Source organism: Cimex lectularius, unplaced genomic scaffold (assembly GCF_000648675.2).
Source record: "Cimex lectularius strain Harlan isolate CLEC.00 unplaced genomic scaffold, Clec_2.1 scaffold61, whole genome shotgun sequence".
In the NCBI taxonomy this organism is placed as follows: Eukaryota; Metazoa; Arthropoda; class Insecta; order Hemiptera; family Cimicidae; genus Cimex; species Cimex lectularius.
This window is the reverse complement of record NW_019392650.1, coordinates 1,057,628-1,075,421: the sequence shown is the minus strand read 5'-3', so window position 1 is coordinate 1,075,421 and position 17,794 is coordinate 1,057,628. Positions and strand designations below refer to the sequence as shown.

General features: G+C 35.1%; 1 protein-coding gene across 1 annotated transcript in view; it reads right to left on the bottom strand.

The window, feature by feature from the left end:
- Window positions 1-15,758, bottom strand: part of LOC106672692 (Krueppel-like factor 6) — a 245,110-nt gene extending 229,352 nt beyond the window's left edge. Inside the window, exon 1 of the mRNA XM_024230627.1 lies at window positions 15,666-15,758. The gene's annotated coding sequence lies outside the window, so the exon portion shown is untranslated. The remainder of the gene's footprint in view (window positions 1-15,665) is intronic.
- Window positions 15,759-17,794: the final 2,036 nt, after the last annotated feature.

Below are 17,794 nucleotides of genomic sequence, written 5' to 3'. Positions count from 1 at the left end.
GGGGAAAGGAATAGTGCAAATATTGGGTTGTCCGGAAAATAATGCAGGATTTTGGTATTAAACAAAAAAAAAGAAACTAGTTACTTTAAAGCAATGTTCTTTAATCAAAATAATTTCCCATACTCTCAATACATTTCTCCCAACGTGTTGGTAACTTATTAATTCCGTCTGAGTAGAATTCAGAATTTTTAGAATTGATAAAGTCAATAAATGCATTTTCCAGTTCCGTTTGATTTTTGAATATTATGTGTTGTAAGTAGTGGTCCAGGTGTCTAAAAAAATGGTAGTCAGTAGGCGAGAGGTCCGGAGAGTAGGGTGGGTGAGGCAAAGTTTCATAGCCAAGCTCCAATAATTTTTGTGACGTTACACGTGACACATGTGGTCGAGCGTTGTCATGCAACAAAATGGGCCCTTTCCGATTGACCAAAGAGGGCTTCATTACTGCCAATTTCTGATGCATGGTATTAATTTGGTTACAGTATGATTCAGCATTGATGGTTTCGCCAGGATTTAAGAAGCTGTAGTGTATTAAACCAAATGAAGCCCACCATACCGTAACCATTACCTTTTTTTGATGAGTTGGGGGCTTTGGAAAATGTATTGGAGCTTCTCCTTTGTCGAGCCACTGTCCAGAACGTCTAGTGTTATCGTAGAGAATCCACTTTTCGTCACATGTAACAATTCTGGCCAGAAATGGGTCATTTTTGTTTCGACAAAGAAGTGATGCACAAACATCAAAGCGCTGATTTTTTTGGCGATCGTTTAATGAGTGTGGAACCCAATTTTCGAGTTTTTTCACTTTTCCAATCGCCTTGAGGTGGTCAGCGACGGTCGTTTTACTGACTTTGAGTTGCTCTGCACCCACCACTGATCGCAGAACATCATCATTAAGAGAGGAAGGCCTTCCACGACCTTCTTCATCTTCAAGGCTGAAATCTCCCTCCCGAAATTTTTTAAACCACCTTTGCACAGTGCACTCATTAACACAACCCTCGCCCCAGACTTGGTTAATGTTTCTAGCCGTTTGGGCTCCGCTTCGGCCGAGTTTAAACTCGTAAAAGAAAATCGTACGAAATTCTCGCTTTGACATTATAAGGATGACTGAATTATTTCCAAGTAGCGGAATGCTACAGAGGTAAACAAACAATATCATTTGGAAGAGGATTAATAAGTGTTGACATTCATAAAATGAGTAATCCTGTAAACGTAAACAGAATATTTTATATAGATTTTTTTTAATGAAAACTTAAAATCCTGCATTATTTTCCGGACAACCCAATACTTATAGAGGAGAAAATGGTTGAAAAGGAAGCTTTCCTTAGGCAACTCTCGTGATGAATTTCCTTAATTCGACTTAGGAGTATTTTAAATAGGCTTGGGGCTTGTCCAGTAATTTATATTTTCGTTTGTAAACGTGAAAGCACAACCATAATCGTGAACCAACCGTTATGAAAACGAATTTGTATTTATCACTGCTGTATCTGTTATTGTGGATAGAGGATGGATGCCAAGTTCATACATTTCAAAACAAATGAGGACTGGAGCTTTAAGGTAAAATTAACTGTTCCGATGGTGAGAAAAGCCTTCTGAATAGTGTACAGAATAGGATGGAGTGAGGTGGTTCTATACGAATAAAACGTATTAAATAGCCATTTGTTTTACAAAAAATTTAAACAATCCGAGTTTTCTAAAATGTGAAACGTCCATGTTCAGTTGGCCATATCCTCGTGGAGAGGGAAACGTATAGACATAATTTATCCAGTGACCACGACATCAATGGTATGAAACATACAAATAAGAAATATATAACGTTTCTATCTTAAAATTAGTAAATCATATATGTGAACAGTAGCCATATTCAGCATGATGTTTTTAATGTATTAAAATGTATGTTTTTAATGTTGTTAATGTTTAATGTTTTTAAATGTGTTTTTAATGTTGTTAATGTTTAATGTTTTTAAATGTATGTTTTTAATGTATGCTTTAATGTATTAAAGCGCAAAAATATGTGGAAAATGTAGACTATTTTTTAATGTTCTTTGGATATAGTGGTAGTCTATGTTGCACCTTCTGGGCGTCGAAGACCTGGTCGCAGAGTAGACCGGGGGAAAAACCGAATAAAAACTCTCGAATGATTTGTCTCTATCTATTCTAGAGCGTGTGTCCGTATAAAAAAATCAATCATCGTGGAAAGAAGCGCCGTAAATCCGGTCTCATTAAGACAGGGTGACAGCGGGTATCATAAGGGTGGATCTTTTTCTCACGACCTTTTCTCCAGTCCGATCCCTATCGATCCCTCAGCCACTCAACCTTTGCCGTTCTAGCATTTCATATTCACCGGCGGAAAAATGCCAATTTTACGTTCGGAGGACAGCCGGGTCTAAATTACACACCCGCCGACCGCTAAGCGGATTAGATTGCAACGGGAGTAACCCGCCCGCCCATCCATTGATCCAGATCCAACTTAACGATCTGAAGGACGATCGAGAGGAAGATTTATTGACAATTCTTCCGCCCTCTTCTACCCGGCATTAGCAGGAGTAATTATACGGGATAAAAATAGACTTTTCACTGAGGACTCTTCCTACTTCGCATGCCGATCCCCTCCTTCCTTGTAAGCACATTATAGATGCACGTTTTGTGGTCCCTCCACCTTTTACTTTCAAGAGGAAGACAGGCTTTGTTATTGTGCAGTTATCGAAGAAAACAAGAATTGGCTGTTATTTTCCAGTTCTACGTTTATTTGACGCATACACAATGACATATAAATCATCACCATTACTATTTGGTCGTCGTTACCAGCACGGTGTATCGCAATCGTTTGTATCAAATAAATGATTTCCAAGGACGGTATCTATGTTAATTCTATGTAATATTTACCTGTAATTAAAAAGCACTAACTAAGCTTGTTGTTGATCACTAAATCATCGTCATATTAAGATAAAATTGGACAAAGTAAATATATAAATTCTTAGAGCAACACATACAATTATTTAAATTGAATATGAAGCCGTCCTAGACCATGAATTTAAAAGTGAAGATAAGTCCTTGAAAAACCGCCTTCAACGCATGCCAGGTTCTACTTAGTTCACGGTATTTGACATGGTGCTGATGGATGGTATATGAACTCTGAGCTCTACTGCAAACAGTGAGAAATTATATTGACGATATTTTCAGTTTTAGGCAGATTTGTTTGTTAAGTTTTGTTCTAAGAAGTTGGCGACTACACTCTTTCCGAAAAGTTAGATCTTCGTGTGATCGAACTCCTTCCCACCTTCCAATTTGGCGTACCACGCTAGCGATCAAGGATTTGAATCCACAGCTTTTTAATTGAGAAAAGTTTTAAAGAAGTATTGTAAAGTGGTTCGACCCATCGGATAGTTGGACGCTAAGCTCGCCTCTATAGGAGGAATTACTTTACATTTTCCTGACACACCCACCATATAGTCCGAACATTACATTTTTTAGGTTATTGTTATCTGGTCAACGATAAAAATAAATTTGTTAATTATTTTACGTAAGTTGAAATTATTGTGCACAAACTATTCGGCACCTTTTGACAAAGGTGGCAAAGGTCCTGACGGAAGTGGTATTATCACGGGATCGAACAAATTCCGATTAGATGGTAGTGTATTGAGATGATCATACGGTTTTGGGTAAGATGCTAATTTGGCATGGGCTGAATGTTTACCATTGAAAGGAGCATATTGTAGGAGGATTTTTTATGAATAGGCTTAGTACTTGTTACGGTTCCGTGCAGTGTAAGCTCATATGTTTACAAAGAGGATGGCAGGGCAGTTTATACTCTTTTTACGCTTGTGATGGTAAGTTGACATTTAACCAGATTGGATCTTAAGTTGCAATGCGTAAGTCAAATGTATATGCTGTTTTACTTTACGAATGGATGAACCCATGAAACCTGCTTTGAGGATTTTTTAGCAATTTGATTCTAAGACGCTGTTATCTATGTATCTGGTAGTACTTAAGATATGGGATGGGGTAAACGGCTCTGCTGTAATGCATATTTAAAAAGGCGCCTTTTACATCATTGTCTTATTCAAAAAATTTTAAAAGGCCGGTAATGCAATCGCCGGTGGTTCTTAGCATTGCGCAATAGCAATTTAGCGAAATAAATATTCCGATCATGTCTAAGTAAATGGCCACGAGTATTATTTCCTCCCTGGAGATCGCATCACGTTCGGTGGGCAATTTCCCGCGTGAAATAAGCCCCGCGAGGGGCTTAATAGCTTTTGAATTTGCACGAAATATTTTACGTCGGGAGGAAGGAAATGTGCCACAGCCTTCCGTTAGGCCAACTCATCTGCAAGGCTAATAAACGCTGTTCCCATGTCACTAATGTGCGCTCTGTCTGTGTCACGAACGCATTTCTATGAGTGTTTTTTTTAGTTTTCAGTGGCCACTCCTACATTGTTTTTTCAATTAAAATTCTTTCCATCCGGTCAACCAACAATTGGCTAGATATAAGCATTAAAGTGTCAATTTTGTAGATCATTAATAGCATCGAAACAAGAATCAATGGTTAAGAACTAAAAGAAAGGCCATATATTTATACATTCTGTCGAGGTTTCGTCTAAGTAGTTTTCGAATTGTTGTTTATTGCCAAGTTTTGTACGTAGTTTGTTTTTAAAAAAATTGGTTACTTTTTCTGTTTTTTTCTATCTGATTTTTTTGTTACCAATTACTAAATCCACTAGATTTCGTGGTCCGATCGGTCAAATAACATCTTTCAATTAATTAATCTTTATGTAAGGTATTGGTTTAGATAAAAATTGAAAAATGGCAAAAAGGAGGGAAAATTCGAAAGGTTGGGTTGACATGGGAAGTTAGTGTCCGAGTGGATCGAAGTCACGTTAGCTCAAGTGGTAGATCAGCGGCGTATTTAGACGAAGGTCGTGGGTTCGAATCCCGCTCGTGACAAAGACTTTTTTATCTCAATCAATACCTTACGTAAAGATTAATTAAATCAAAGTTACTAATTATGGTTATTTATTTGTTCATTGAGTATTATTTAACCGTTGTTGTGTAAAACGAATTCGATTAAACTTAAATTTCTTCAACTGGATATCATCGCTGTATCTTCAATGGTTGGCCTATGTAATATAATTAATAGTTACTAATCATAAGTTTGATATGATGGACAGTATCGGCACTGGTTGTTTTATGTTGGAGATAAGAATGCCATAATGAACACGATTAACAACAATCTGGGTTTTATAAGCTTGACGAGAATATAACTTTTACAAAAAATTTTAACAAAAAGAAAGAATCAGTGTATTTCATATGCCTGACGGAACACTACCTTAGAAGTTACCGATAACACATTTTAATCTGGCTACCTTTGTTGTATTGACCTATTGACACAGTCACATATTAAGCGATTAATTTGTTGAAGGACATCGCAGACCCATGACTGATGATAGCGAGAAGCTGGGACGTCTAATAGACCAAAACAGCGAAGCTAGGCTGATGACCGACAACGAACTGCATGAACTATTAGACGTATACGGAGAAGATTTTCGATACTTTAGCCAAAAATGAAAATAATTTTTTTGTTGCATTTTGAATTTCATCTCTTAACAAATGTTAAGTTGGCAGAGAAGTGGAAAGATAATAGTTTCAAGACAGCGTATGCGTCCGGAATTTATAGAAATGTTGCTCGACCTGTTCTAGTCTACCTAGTTGAATGGTGCAATTCCTTGATTCCATATAGTGAGCGTGTAGGAATGCCACCCGATATGAGAATCTGGGTCCTTTGTCTCGAATTATGGACGAAATAAGGTTTTTATTTTGTACATAATATTGACAGTTTTGTGTTCCTAGCATGTGTTGAGCGTGAATTTATTTACTGGAGTGAAAGTGTGGTGTGAGACATCTGATTGCGGAATGAATTGTGAACTCCACCGACCCCCATGTAAGTCTCAGGTATGTAAGTAAAAAAGATATTTAAGAGTGAGTTCAGGTATGTAAGTAAAAAAAATATTATTTAAGAGTTAGTTCAGGTATGTAAGTAAAACAGATATTATTTAAGAGTGAGTAATATTGTGAATAGATTTGGATTTGGGAACTGATTGCTTTTGGAGCTGAAATGACAGACTGTCAACACCCGTGGTGGGTGATTCTCGAGGCCTGCAGGTGTTATACTGAAAATTAAGTACGAGAAGTGATAGGCTCAACTTTGTACATGTATGTGCATACATGCATATGCAGATTTGAGCTTATATAAATCAGTAATCAGCTGAGTTTTATTTGTAACTGAATGAGTATATTTAAATAATTTCATTAATTTCAAAACAAATAAACTGTAGCAGTGCTTAGTAAATAAGGAATAATGTAATTATTTATATTAATCCATTTATGTGTAGTGTTCTAATTGACCAAATTACTTATTTCAATTAATTATTCTTTTTATGTAAGGTCTTGGTTGAGATGAAAAGTTAGTGTCATGAGCGGGATTCGAACCCACGTCCTTCGGCTTCACTAACATTTCCCCGTGGCCACTTCAAAGGTCGCTGAATCAAATCCTGATTATACGACATTTGAAAAATGACAAAAAGAGGGAAAATTCGAAAGGTTGTAAGTTGAGATGGGGAGTTGGTGATCGAAGTCACAATAACTCAAGCGGCGTATTTAGCCGACGGTCATGGGTTCGAATCGCGCTCCTGACACTGACTTTTTCATCTCAATCAAGACCTTACATAAAAATAATAATTAATTGAAATAAGTTATTATTTATTGTGTATGGCATGACTTGATAGCTAGAATGTATGGTTTTTCATTAAAAAAGCATTCTTGTTAGATCCCGCTTAGCCACAGACTATACTTACAGTTATTATTATATAACTATATTTTTATGGATTTGAATTCTCTTTGCCCACTGGTCCTGTTTGAAATAAACACTCGACCAAACTTTAATGAGGCCGACCCGTTAAAAAGTACGTGTAAAATGAATGCTAATGCGGCTCCTCTGTCGTTTTTAAGCATACATTATGACAAATTTCTCACGCTGTAGTCTTTCCTTTTTAACAGAACACAATAAGAATTTTTGGAAACTTCTCTTGATTTTATTTCAAATGGTTCAAAGCGGGCGATTCGGCGCCATTTAGACATCACTGTTATTCGTTTTATGCTTTACTCGAACCTTATATATAAAGTCGACTGTAAATGGTTGAAAAGCTGCCAATCCACCCGAAAAAGACTGTTCTTTAAGACAATTAAATGTAGGACATTATATGAATTGCAGGAAAAAGAAACAAACCGTGGTTTGATAAAAAGTGTGTACGATAATCAACAGAATCCATAGCATAGGTTGGGTGGAACATTCCTGCACAGAATAAATCAACGTTGTTCTAATTTATGCAACTATTCCAATACCAAGGAAGATCTTGAGTAAATCATAATGCACTGCCTCTCTGACCATGACAAAAGGAAAGAAATGTTAAACCGGATGCATAGTTTACGTTGCGTGAACAAACCAATAAATTATAACTATTTATTAACCTTGATCATATTGTATAGAACGGTAGTACATAGTACAATTTTGGATTTTGAATTTAAATGTAATATAAATATTTCAATTGGTTAATTAAATTATTTACAAATTAAATTATCCATTTACTTGGTTGATTCTGATTTACTGATTACTGATTTATAACGGTCAAATCTACACACACACACACACACACACTCACACACACACACACACACACACACACACACACACACACACACACACACACACACACACATATATATATAATTGTACAGGGTTGAGCCGATCATTTCGCACAAGTCCATTGTAATTTGTAACTGACAATAAATTACCGGCAGGCCTCAAGAATCACAGCTAAGTCATTTCAACCCCCAACGTAGACAGTTTCCCATTCACACTTTTAAATACAGTCTTTCTTATTTTTATACCATTCATTCAGTCAGGGTGTTAAATTCTCGACATTATCCTTTACACCGACTGTAACTAACCTAGTTGAGGGTCGATGGAAATCAATTTTCCGCCATCGGCCCTCTCACACTGCGCACAAATAAATACATTTACTCTCAACACAGACTAGGGACACAAAACTATCTCTAATATAAATCAATCAACCCTGTTTCCTTCAAGAAGCGAAACAGGGGACCCAGATGCTCGCTCCCGTGGCCAAGCACAATTTTCATGATGGCATTCCAACTCGCTCTTTATATGGAACCAATGAATAAGTGGAGCACATCAAACAACTTTTCCTCTACATGCCAGACAAATGGAAATAAGTGAGCTTAGGCCCAAAAGTAAGTGTCAGTGTGTTAAGCACATGGTCTATTCTTAACTGAATAAGGATGAAGCTTCCTCTACTAGTCAGATCTTCCAAGGGCCTCCCATCGACAGTGCTCATGATACGTGAGAAGTTCTCTGCCAACCCGGACCACCAACGCTGCCACTTACTTTTAATCATGTTTTATGTTGCAGTTTTAGCGCCAGGGCGTAAGAACGCGATTATAAAGACCGGAGTTTGGGACGTCCCGGCCTTAGCTACCTCCTCTGATTTTTCGTTACTTTCCAGACCTATGTGCTCCAAATTATTAATATACTAAATGCTTCGTACTTTATCTATCTCTATCTTCTTTCGGTACTGTTTTATCTGATCCCCTTACCAAGTTTAATAAAATTTTGTATGGTTGTTATCTACAGTTTCTTGACGATTTTAAAGTTTAAGTTATCGTAAATATATTATTTCAAAGAATAAGGTTTCATATTGTTCATTTTTTTCATATATCAATATTTTTTAAACTTTGTAACGGTTGGAATTTTGTAAATTCCCGGGTCCAAAAGTGTTAAAAAAGGGTGGTGGGTTTTTTTGTCGCCCATAAGAAAACAATACCTTCTACTTAAATGCTCATCAATTCTAACTCGCCACGCCCATGTTTTCCCTATATAACAAATCGCCCGTTGGATGGAGTCTATTGAGGAATGACCCTTGGGGCTACTGAGAATGGGAAATTGTGGCATCAACCATTTAAATAAAATATATCAGTTGTAATGGCATGATGTCATCACAACATGTTTGTATAGCATGCGACAATTGGTTTATTTTGATTGTAGACTTAATAAGGTCCAACTGAAAATGCCAAAACGAGTCTGACACTCCTACTCAGTTAGGAGAGGCAGGCCAAAATGGGTAACGACCAAATTACCCCGTAACAATGCTTTACACTCACAACTTTCACTTGAGTGGAGTACATTTTGAACTATGTTTTTCCAGTGCTTACCAAGGAATTTCATTCAATTAGACAATTAAGAAAATTGCACCAGAGTTCTTATAAAGAGGCGTGCATTGTTTTTCTTACAGCGCCTCGACAAATTGGTGATTAATGTCAATAAAAACATTTCTATTATTGTATATCCCGAAAAATATTGAGTACGCTGGGGGAGTGAATGTAACCAGACTTCTTTGTATCGGGTGTTGTGTTTATTTAATTTATGTAAATCATTAACATAAAAAAAGTTTTTTTTTTCATCGAATACTCTGTGTTGTGAGTAACGTGAGTGTAATTTATAGCATAAATGGAGGGGCTTGATCCCGCATTACCCCGAGGAATATCGAGTACCCTGAGGTAGGGTGAATGAATTGTGGCATGTGAATGTAATTTATTAGCGTGAATGGAAGGGCTCATCCCCAATTAACCCGAGGAAGAATTGAGAAAACTTCTATGTTTGCGTAGGGTTGTGATGTGTATAAATGTGTAGTACGCATTTTACGATATACATATATATACCCACATATATATATATATATATATAGATNTAAATTGGTTCGTGTGCCGCCGTGAACTCTTTATTACAGTAAAAACTAAAAAGGATTGATTCAAAATGCAATGTAATTGATATTTAATTTAAATTTGATAAGATTGTTGCTAATTTTAAAATCGAATACATTATCAAACGTAATTTTGATTTTTTTACGTTCACATTGACCGATAATACAAGAAAAGTGTACAAAATTAAAACGGAAAAAACATTTTGGCCTCGCCTGAACAAGAGAGGAGGAGGTGTGAGAAATGTTCAACAAATTCCTCTCCAGACTGTTTACCAGCCTTTTCAGATTTAACTCGGGCTTATCGCACTAAGTACACCTTCATTCAGCGCGCGAGCATGTGCAAACAAACATACACAATGCCACATTTGTTTTTTCTATCGGAACTTAAACACCGGAATTAATCGAAAGTCCGATTGTACAACTTAAATCCGTCCGATTTAGCCCATAGTGTTCAATAATTCAAGCGGCCACTTGCTGCACGGATGCACACACACCTGTACCACAAACCGCACGCGATCACGTTCGATTGTTTCGTCGACAATCGCGTGCTCGTTCCACAACGGGAGAAGAAAGGAAGTACAACAACTCAAAACTAAACATAACTACTTTATGGGCCATTTGCAAGTGTTTTATGACGAAAAAAAGAACGGTCGACAAAAAGTATCACGTAGGTTTGTTTAAAATGTTTCATTTTACATAAATCTTGTTGCTTTTAATTTTTACAACATATATTTATACATTAGTTTTTATTCACACAACATGTGCCTAATATCTTTAATATAAAATTGGTAAAAATTTCACATTTTTAACAGTACATATTCGTAAAAACGCCTCTCGGATAATTAAAATTTGGCTGATTTCTATGGGTTTTAAAAATAGGCTTAAAGAGAACGTGAGTAGTATAGTAAGAGATAAATAGATAGTTAGATAGGTAGATAGATAGAGCGTGAGAGCGAATGAGAGAGAGAGAGAGAGAGAGAGAGAGAGAGAATGAAAGAAAGAGAGAGAAAAAGAGAGAGATAATGTGAGAGAGAGAAAAAAAGAGAGAATGAAAGAAAGAGAGAGATAAAGAGAGAGAGAGAATGAGAGAGAGATAATGAGAGAGAGAGAGAGAGGAAGCGAAAGAGTGAGGAAGGGAGAAGAGAGAGATAGAGAGAAAGGGAGAGGGGGAGGGAGTGAGTGATGGAGTGAGGAAGGGAGAAGAGAGAGAATGAAAGAAAGAGAGAGAAAAAGAGAGAGAGAGAGTGAGAGAGAGAGGGAGGGAGGAAGAGGGAGTGAAGGAGTGAGGAAGGGAGAAGAGAGAGAGATAGAGAGAAAGAGAGAGAGAGTGAAAGAAAGAGAGAGAAAGAGAGCGAGAGAGTGATATTCAAACATAAATTGATCTTTGATAAAAGTGAGAAAGAGGAAGAAAAAGATGGAGAGAGGGATTGGTAGATAGATTGATGGATGAATAGATAGAGAGATCTATAGGTAAATAGACTCATAAAGAGAGAGAATAGAGTGTGTGTGTGTGTGTGTGTGTGTGTGTGTGTGCGCGCGCGCGCGTGAGAGAGAGAGAGAGAGCGAGAAAGATAGTGTGAGAGAATGAGTGAAAGATAGAGATATTCAAACAAATTTTTATATTTTCCTAGAAAGAAAGTGAAAGCGAGAAAGAAAAAGAGTGAAAGAGAGATAGCGAGGATAAATATATATAGTATAAAATGAAATAATACAACTATTATTTCATGTTATGTGGCTTCAATACTTGTACGCACTTTTACCATATATTTATATTAATAATTATGTGTTTATGTTTTCTTAATTAGCATGTAACTTTTGTTGTGTATAAATTAAGGCACTTAGATCTCAATACAAATTCCATAAATGCCGAGATTTTTTTAAAACCAATTTTAAACCGTGAATTAAGTGAACATTATAATTCAAAGATAATCAAAACTCATAAATGAATTTAAACTGTGAATTACATTTGGCAACGTTTTCCGCACAAATCTATCTTTGAATAAATTAAAGTTTGGGCATCGCTTCAATTCTTGAACTCTCCAACGTGTTCAACTTGTTACAGATAAGACATAACACTTCCATATATTATATTGTTCGCCCACTATATATATGTGGAACGTGGAACTCTCTCTTTCTCTCTCTCTCTCTCTCTCTCTCTCTCTCTCTCTCTCTCTCTCTCTTGTATATATATATATATATATATATATATATATATATATATATATAAAATTGAAATTTCTTTTAAAAAAAATAGGTCGATTGTTTAGATAAATGTCAAGGGTTGCTCGCGTACATATACGTAATTATTAATCGTTAATCGTATTTTAGCATATTCTAGCAACACACTACTTTATAGAATTATCAAATTATTTATGAAAAACTAAATTTCTCTCGACGTAAGAACACTTGCAATTCCTTTCTAGACGTGCCACCAAAAAATAATTTACTATTAAATTCACTAGTTTCGTGGTACGCTTGACCAATTAATATCTCTCTCTAATTTTATCTCAACTGAAAACCTTAATTAATTGTAATAATTTACTATTGTTATCATTAATCAGTTTTACCTAGGCTAGTATCATATTTTTGAAACGTGTTACAATAACCTCATTAGGCTCATGTTCATTTTTGATTTGTATTGTAAATTACTGTTGATAAAGTTTTTTTTTTTGTCACTCGTTATTCGAAAATGATTAAACACCGTCTGCCTTTTCTTGGAAAATCCGAGGGTGTTACACTCAGGGTAAACGATTAAAGTGCCTCCTCCGGTAAAACAATGGCCAGGAAGACGCTACCGAAATGTTTTCGTTGAAAGCACGTTTGTCACTTTTAAAAGACGTGGCGCTGAGCACATTCAAAACACGAACTGGGCCACTTGTTAGGATTTTTAAAAAACACGAAAGAAAAAAACAAAAACGACTTCCTGCTATAAATATGTATCGTTATAAAGAGACTGAAACGATAATTTTTAAATATTGCTTGTAAAAGTATTGCTACCCTTACCTGCCTTATGTTATTTTGTTGTGGATCAAAGAATTATTTTTAAACATTAACTATTTTATATGTTTTTGCAATATACTAGATCTAGTTAAGTACACTTATGAATTTATGTTCATTTTTAACATAAGTTTGTTAGTTTTTCAAATGTTTTTATTAACTTTTAAGATTTTAACATTCCAGGTTATTACCAAAGCTGTTATTGTATCAATTTGGTATTTTCTTTCAATTTTCTTTGTTTTATTTTTTTCCCGCCCAAATTACATCCTGAGAACTTTTTTTGGTCAAATTTTGCATTATCTGAATGTCAAGAGAAATTATAGACAGTCGCAAAAAAGTTGACTTTAGAAGAACTGACTGACGAATTGACAGTTGATGTTATAACTAAATACATTTGTTCACCTTTATTGATTTATAGGCTTAACGATCAAAATTTATCAGTAAATAAATTCGAATTTTATTTATTTAATTAGTAAGATTTTAACAGGTTAATTTAATTTCTGAATTATAATCTAATAGCATGTCAAGACAGACAATTCAATTTCCATTTTCGTAATTTTCGGTACTGTTTATAGAATTCTTGGTATTTTAAATGTAATATTAATTTTTTTAAATGTATCTTGTTAGACAAATGTGTGCGTAATAAAAAAGTAGGTAATTGAAACTTAGGTGGAATTTAATTATTCCTATTTAGATTTGAAAAAACTATTATCATATGCAATTATTTATTATTTTACACTGTCCACCAACTAACTGAAAAAACATTTTATTCTGTTTTATTGATACCGAAGATTTGAAAGTTATCCAATAATAATATCAATAATTAATACATAATACTATCAAAATTGGCAAAGAACAAAATACTTGGTTTATTGTTTATTTGTTTAATTAGAAAAATTGTCAGCACATCAAGATAGACAATAGAATTTTCCTTTATGCTATGCAACATATGACTTCAATGATCCTCCTTTCAGGTTTCCTCACCGTCCTAGAAAGATCCAATCGTTTAAATTGACTAATTTAGACAAATGTATAATGAGAAAATACTGTATAATTATAAACAGGTAGGATTTTATTACTCTCGTTGATTTAATTACCAAAAATTATATGCAATTATTGATTATGTTGACACCCTACATAATTGTCTAAAGAAGAATATTCATATTCATATCGATGGTTTTGCAGTTTAAACATTTTAAAATTAAAAAGAATATAAAAACGATTTGGTCTACATTTATTTAATCACTAATTTATTTATAAAATTTTCAGTATGTCAAGCTAAACAATTTAACCTTCGTCTTTACTATATCCGATATAAATTCAAGAATTTTTCGGTTTCTCTGCCGTTCTAGAAATTCCTCGCTTAAATTGATTAATTTAGAAAACTATGTATTAAAAAATAATGTATAATTAAAAACCTAAATGGAATTTAATTATCCTCATTGATTTAATTAACTACACTTATATGTAATTATTGACTATATAAACACACCACATAATTAGATGAAAGAGAGTATTTATATGTTGTTCTATTGATAGCGATGATTTTAAAGCTTAAACATTTGTAAAATTGGCCAGAAAATGCTATGATAATAAATAGTAAATCATGACAAGCTGGACAATTTAATTTTCACTTAAGTTATGTCTTTTATAAATTCAAGAATTTTTCTGTTTTTTGCCAACCTATACCTATTTTAATTACTAACACGTTTAAAAAGATTATGTTAGACAAATATGTAATGAGGAAATAATGTGTAATTAATGGAAATGGAAGAATTTAATCACTCTTATTTATTTAATTTATGTTATTATTGATTATGCTGACACCCCCTGAAAAAGCGATTTGAGATTAAAAACAGAATCATATTTCTAAGCTATTATGTTATGATTGATTTGATTTTTCTTCCCTAAATAAAATAAAAATTGGCAATGTATATAAAAAAATGCTTTAGTGAAGTTTCGATTTAAGTTTTGAATTAATGGCACGTGGAAAAATTACGTCAAATTTGTTTATTTAGAAGTAGAAGAACGTTCGATTTTAAGGATCGGTTTGAGGCAAACTACGGACGTCACTCGACCACTTGTTGCGACGATCCTTCAACTTCCGACTGCTCAATTTACATCCACTGCGGCACAATTTGGCTTAGCCGGAAAAATCGCTTTGATCTTTTATTGACCGGTTCAAAAATAAAATCGCAACTAATCGAATTTTGTAAAGCCGTTGTAAAATTCACAATAAAGAAATGCAATTTTATTTACTATGTAAGTGAGCACAGTAGTCATACTTGATGTACGCGATGCAGAAGGATTTTTAGCCATTACAAAAACCGGCCGTCTTTTTTATTTATTTTAATTGATTTTATTATTCGTCACCAGAGCAATAAAGTCGGAATAATAAGACGTAAACAGGGCGGGGCAGGTTGTCCGGACTAAGAAAAGACGCCGCCTGTTAATCCCTCGGCATCGTCTTCCTTTTGTTTTCCATCCTGGAACGACTCTTGACAGCGACACAGAACACATCGAATACATTTTTTCTTACACTTTTTCACTCGTATTTCATTCACCGACACTATATCGTAAGATTTTTTTGCATAGTCGTCCACACAATCTTTTTCTGGAAAAATCAAGTGGAAATAGTAAGGTGGTTGAGTAAAATAGGGATTGTTTTTTATTGTATGTGTTGGTTGATGTGAAGTATTTGTGTTCGGTATATCTAAAAAAAATTGACACGGTTATAAATCACTTTCACAGATTTTTGATTGTTTTTTAGACGATCACCGAAGTGTTGTTAGGCCCCGAAGTGCGTTAAAATTGTGTTCCTGTCAAAACGCAAGGACTAACCTTTAATTGACGTGGGGTTCGGAATTCACGAGGATGCGGGCACACTCGGAAAGGAGACATTCACATGACAAGCGACGGGGTTTGACTGAAGGGTTCGCCCTCGCCGTCGGACGCCCCTTCCCCGTTCTACGATCCCCACCGCGACGACCGTCACCTGCGACCATCTCTTATCTTCTTCGATAAGCGTCGGCACCGCTTTTCTTCCGAATGCTTTTTTTTTCACCCCGGGGGCTGGTTTCACTTATGCCCAGGAAAAAGGAGAGCGCGCGATTATCGGACGGCAACCGATATGCCGGCAAAAACCTGATCCGCCCACTCCGTCAACACCAATCTTTATCATCTGACAACATATGAGTCTGACAAGATACACGGACCTGACAGGCGCTACAACGTGCTTTACACATTTTCCTAATCGGTCCAGCAATTCCTGTTTAACTACAAACTGCTTATGAGGAGATGACGTGAAAGGGCCTATAAAAAATTCCTTTTTTACCGAATTCTATTTAAACGTTTATCTAGTAGAGCAAGGGTCGAGAGAAAGGTTTTAGAAGAGGGCCAAATCGAAACCAAATTAGGTTCGGAGGAGGGCAGGCACAAGCTTGAATAGATATATTTTTTAAATAAAAGTTTATATTCGTAAAGCCAAATTATACAATGCTCAATACACTTTTTTTAGTAATTTTAGTTTAGTCATGCAGTTCCTCTTGTAGTACTTTTTGAAAAAGGAACGAGAAAACCTGAAGACACCCAACTTTAAGCGAACTTGTTCAGGACCGTTTCTAGGCACTCAAGATATTAAACCTGAAATTCTCGTCCTTTAAACAGAGAGCACATTTATATATATTTATTTCAGGTAAATATTAGAATATAAACTTTTATTTAAAAAAATACACCTATTCAGGCTTCTGCCTGCCCTACTCCGATATAAATTAATTATATAATACACATTAGTAGGTAATTCTTGGACATCCAATTTATATATTCATGTATATATATATATATATATATAATTTTTTTTAAAATTAACGTTATAATAATAATCTTTAATAAGATCGGAAGGATGGTCCGGGTTTCTTCGTCTCCTCAATATTAAAAAAATGGTAATCATACAAGGAAGAACCCATTAGGTCCCCATACTCTCCTCAAGCCTCACCTTCATGAGGCAAGAGCCGATAAGGAAGATAAGCTCAAACATTTCCCTTTTTCATGTTTCACACCCCCTCCGTTTTGTAGTGTTCCGCCGGTATTGGGCCTCCATTTAAAAAAAAATTATTGACGTGAAAACTTCTTTAGGCGCGCTCAGCACTTTTTTTGTGAGTATTGAATGAGACTGAGACGTCACGCTCGAAGATGTAACGCTCATTCGGGTATTTTCAATAATTATTCGGGTAGAATCGGCTCGAGGTTACATCTGCAGGTGTAGCTATATTCAAAAATACGAGAGACACGTCGACTCTTGTTAATTCGCTGATGGATGTCTCACTTCAACATTCACAAACATTTGGATTCAATATATCACCTATTGGCGAAATTTGTTTATCGAAATGTATAATAGAAAATAGACAAGAAATTGTAATAGTAGCTATTTATATTTCACCTAATCAAAGTGTAAAAGACATCATCAAATTCATCCACGCAAACTTAATTATCTACACCAAAGAAGGATCTGCTCTTCTCGAAGAACGTTTCCATATATTACCAATGATTATGAGTGGAGATTTCAATGTTGACTTCTCCAAAGATACATCAAAGCCTCTAGTGGATTTTTTGAAAACAAAGTTAGATCTTAATATGTCCAATGATCCAAATGAAAGTACAACGAAATATGGAACAACGATTGACGGAGTTTTTGTGAGATATTTATGAATTTCATTTCAATCAAAAGTATTTGTCTCATATTTCAGTTACCATAAACCAATAGTTTCGTTTCTAGAGTCTGATACCAACGAACCACCAATACCAATTGTATACATTTTCAACGTAATTACATTATTGATTATACAAAATAAAAAACAAAAATTGTATTTCGTGTTGTTAATTTACCCTAATTTAAGTTTTCACTTCCACCGTGTGCTCTAGATCACACACCCAACATATTTTTTTAGTTTGCACAAGTTCTAATGCTTTAC